This window comes from Fukomys damarensis, unplaced genomic scaffold (genome assembly GCF_012274545.1).
Source record: "Fukomys damarensis isolate Sample0158 unplaced genomic scaffold, DMR_v1.0_HiC HiC_scaffold_35, whole genome shotgun sequence".
In the NCBI taxonomy this organism is placed as follows: Eukaryota; Metazoa; Chordata; class Mammalia; order Rodentia; family Bathyergidae; genus Fukomys; species Fukomys damarensis.
This window is the reverse complement of record NW_022900947.1, coordinates 30,286,098-30,290,822: the sequence shown is the minus strand read 5'-3', so window position 1 is coordinate 30,290,822 and position 4,725 is coordinate 30,286,098.

Below are 4,725 nucleotides of genomic sequence, written 5' to 3'. Positions count from 1 at the left end.
TCAACTTTGGTAATTCATAAGTATCTAGAAATCTGTTCATTTCTTCTGTGTTTTCCATTTTATTAGAGTACAGGTTCTCAAAGTAGGTGTTCATGATCCTCTGGATTTCTTTTGGATCTGTTGTGACTTCGCCTTTTTCATTCCTGATTGCATGGATCTGAGCCTTTTCTTTCCTTTTTTTGATAAGATTAGCTAAGGGTTTGTCGATTTTATTTATTCTTTCAAAAAACCAGCTCTTTGTTTCATTTATTTTTTGTATCTTTTTTTAGTTTCAATTGCATTGATTTCTGCTCGGATCTTTATAATTTCCTCTCTTGTTCGAGCTTTGGGTTTTTCTTGCTCTTGTTTTTCTAGGAGTCTAAGTTTCATCTTTAAGTTGTTTATTTGAGCCCACTCTGTTTTCCTAGTGTGGGCATTCAATGTTATGAATTTTCCACATAGAACTGCTTTCATTGTGCAGGACATATCTTAATTCTTTTTCATCCCTACATTTTGAGGTCCCCTTCCCATCTGTATGATAAATAAAGTCTCTTTCCAGTTCTCACAGGCCATGCCTGATTTCCATCTTTTACAAGGCTGGCCTTGAAATCGCTATGTAGTCCAAGCTGGTCTTGAACTTGTAGCAATCCTCCTGCCTCAGCTTCCTGAGTACAGGGATTACAGGCATGTGCCATCATGCTTAGCCAGTCACGTTAATACTTTAAAAAAAATTATTGTTTTGAGTGTAAATGTTTTTTATCCCCTAAATGAAGATAGTGATTTACTTGGCCAAAATTTTTGATTATTAGCAGGATAAGAAAACCATCAGGCAAATTTATTGGAACCTAGATTACGCAAGCAAGATTGTATTAATAAGGTTAACTGAACATCATCAAGAAACTACTGTAAGTAACTGACATAGCAAGTTCCTGGTCTCCTAAGTCAGAATATATGCACTTTCATGGAGACAAGTGTTGATTTAATGATTATGTTCCTAAGTGGATCACAAGGTCAACATCACCAGTGAAGATCTCCAGTTATTACAAAGAAAAGGACAAACTGCCTAACAGAATGTTTTCTATAAGGAAAATGTTCCAATAAATTCTGATAAACCAGGACATGCTAATATTTATCCAGAGGGCAGGAGGTCACATTTGTTGTTGCATGGTGAAAATTCGATTGATTTCTGTTGATTTTTAGAAGTCTAGTGAAAGACCATGTGACTTTTGTTTCAGAAAGTCATTTCAAAATGACTCCAAGAGTTAACCCTCTCCCTTGCATAACTTAACTAAGACGTATTTGACATGGAGATTATTTTGATCATTTTAGTTTTTCTGTGCTTGCACACAGTATTTGTTAGATTATAAAGAAACAAAATTCAGACCATGTACTTTCTTGCTGGTATGCAGTTTTTAGTCATTTTAGGAGGACAGTGATTTAGCTTTTGTTGGAAAGTTAGGCATGTTGATGCATGCCTGTAATGCTGAGGCCAGGAGTTCGAGGCCAGCCGGGGTTACAAAGTGAACTCAAGGCCAGGCTGAATTACACAGCTAGGCCCTTATAAGCATAATTCAGCTGTTCACAAGATTAGAAACCTACTAATAAAGATGTTAATGTCAATATTCTAATTCTAAAAAATTCTTCATGCAAGGTAAACAGTTTGGGCACAGATACTTTCTCTTCAGAATTCTTGGCATATCTGTTTTTGTTTTGTTTTGTTTTGTTTTATTTTTTTGGTGGACTGGGGATTGAACTCAGGACCATGTGCTTTCGAGACAGGCAGTGGCACCACTGAGCTAAATCCCCAGCTCCATATATATATATATATTTTTTTTGTTTTTGTTTTTGTTTTTGTTTTGTTTTTGTTTTTTGAGACAGGGTCTCACTATGTAGTGAGACTGACCTAGAACTCACTATGTAGCTCAGGCTGGTCTCGAACTCACAGTGATCCTCCTACCTCAGTCTCCTGAGTGCTGGGATTACAGGGGTGCGTCACCACGCCCGGCTCCAGTGATATATTCTTAAGCAGATGTTGGGGAGGAAAGTAGAACTTTCATGAAATTGGCTTTGTTGGTAAAGTTAAAGTTTTCCCTGAAGACCTTTCTTCAAAGGATTAAGTCAAGGCCAGTGAGCACTATGTAATTAGATCCACTATATAATTAAAAATGTGTCTTTTCTATGTTAGGTCTCAAGTCATTATTAAAAGAAAAAATGTTTTAAGAAATATTTTAAACTTTGGGATAGATGCCCTTAATTTTGGAAGCTTCATTGCTCAGCCAATTATTATATTTATCTTTTACCAACTCGAGTCTACAAATCAATGATCAGACATAAGTATTTGCTAGCTTGAGAAATGTTTACACTAAGAATAGCTAAATTGATGACTAAGAAACATAAGGAAAAACTTTTGGTCAAGACACTTTAAAGAGGGCTGGGGATTTAGCTCAGCGGTTCGGTGGCCTGCCTTGCAAGTGCAGGGACCCAAGTTCAATCTCCGGTACCCCCCAAAAAACACCCCAAAAAACACTTTAAAGAAAACATGCAAGGATCAATTAGCTAATTTGTATATCAGCAATAAGTGACTTTTCTGTACCTCTCTGAAAAATTATCTGAAAAACTTTGTATATTTTTTATTTTCTGGAGATGCATAATTGTAGTCTATTAATACTAGGTCATGAAAGTAGTTATGATGTATTATAATTTTATCCTCATTGCCAAAGAAAGGCAAAATGATGATATCATAGCAATCTCTTGGTTTAAAATCTTGTAAGGCCTTCTCATTATACTCAGAGCAAAATTAAACTTCCTTGCTGGTGGCCCAAGACTCAGTAAGATCTCTCCTTATCCTCCCACCCAGCCTAATCTCTTATCACTGTGATTTGTTAACTGAGCCCTTGTCCTCAAATGTGTTTAATTTATTCCCATATAAGGGGTTTTTATACTTCAAATTTTTTGTTTTTTCTTGAGACAGGGTCTCCCTATGTAGCTTAGTGGAGAACACATCTAGTTTTGTATTCATTTTTACTTTTTAGTTTTATTTTGGGTCTTTTTTTTATTTTTAAAGGTAGTGGGCATTAAACCTGTATATAGTCTTCATGCAGAGCTACATCTCCTGTACTTTTTTTGTTTTGAAACAGGGTCTGTTTAAGTCACTACATTGCTCAGCCTGGGCTTGAACTCATGGTCCTCCTACCACAGCCTCTCAGAGTTTGTGATTTTGGGTATGTGCTACCATGTCTGGCCCATTTTGGATTTTTAAGAAGATTTCTTACAAAGTATGTTCTTGTTATCTATTAATTTTCCAACAAACCATCCATATAGCACTTTAAAAGAGCAATTATTTTATTATGTTATTGCATCCATGGGTCAGGAGATTTGAACAAGCTTGGTTACATAGTAGAATTCCACTAATTGCTTGGATGGCAAGTCCAGGATGGCTTCATTTACATGCTTGGTAACTTCGAGAAATGGCTATGAGTTTGGGCACAGCTGGCCTCCCCTCCCACTTTATATGGGGCTCAGGGTTCCATTGGAGCAAGACAGGAGCTACCAGTTTTCTATTCTATTTTTTTTCTTTCCTCCCTATAAGCACTGAACCCAGTGTATTTGCACAGAGCTACATCCCCACCCCTTTTGATACAGGGTCTTACTTAGTTGATGAGTTGCCCAGGCTTTGCTAAAACTTGGGATCCTCCTGCTTCATCCTCCCAGAGTGCTTGGATTACAGGTTTGTGCCAGCATGCCCAAATGCAGCATTGGATTTCTTAAAAGTTTAGGTCTGGAACTGATATAGCATCAATTCTATTCAATTTTTTGATCAAATCAGTTACAGGCAAGTCCAGGTTCAAGGGAGGATTATCAAAGCACACGTAGTCATTTTTAATTGGGCGCAATTTTTTTCTTTCTGATACTGGGGATTGAACTCAGGACCTTGTGCTTTCAAGGCAGGTGTGGTGCCACTAAGCTAAATCCCTGGCCCTTGGCACTTCTGAGATAAAGTATTGTCAAATAAATAAATATTCCTAAGGAAAACAACTCTCAGTTCAGTATCTTTCTGGAAGTCTCAGGCTTCTGGTTGAAGTCTTAGACTTACCTAAATTCAAGGAAGTTTTCAAAATGTTGAAAAAAAAAAGCAAAAAAGAAGTGCAAAGGTTAAAAGCAGGGCTGGTCATGGTGGCACATGTTTGTAATCCCAGCTACTCAGGGAAGGGTTACAGGCTGTCTCAAAATGAAGGAATAAAAACAGCTGGAGATTCAGCCAGTGCTGACTCCATTTGCTTTTGAGTAGCATGAAAACAAAACAAAACAAAACAAAACTTAGAAGAACTGTAATGTAAAAGTATGTACAACCTTTTATATATATTTTATTTACTAATTTATTGATTTAGAGCAGTGAGCACTGTAAATTGGTTTAGGTCCCTTAAAATTGTAATCAAAATTTTGTATAAAACATCTGCTATGTACACCTTTCTAGGGCAGGGATGGTGAACCTTTTAGAGCTTTCAATGATAACAAACAGCCTGCTGTGGCACTCATGTCATAGGTTCGCCACTGCTGGTCTAGGGCGTTGGTTCATAAGATTTTATTGATTTCTCAAAGGCTCTAACACCCTCTCCTCTAATCAGGCAGTTCCTAAGCAAACTGGAGAGTAGATAAACATTTTTGGAACTGTCTCCCTTTATAACAACCAGCCTTGTGAAATGATGGCAATTGCTTGATTTTTTAAAAAACCTATTATGATCTGCC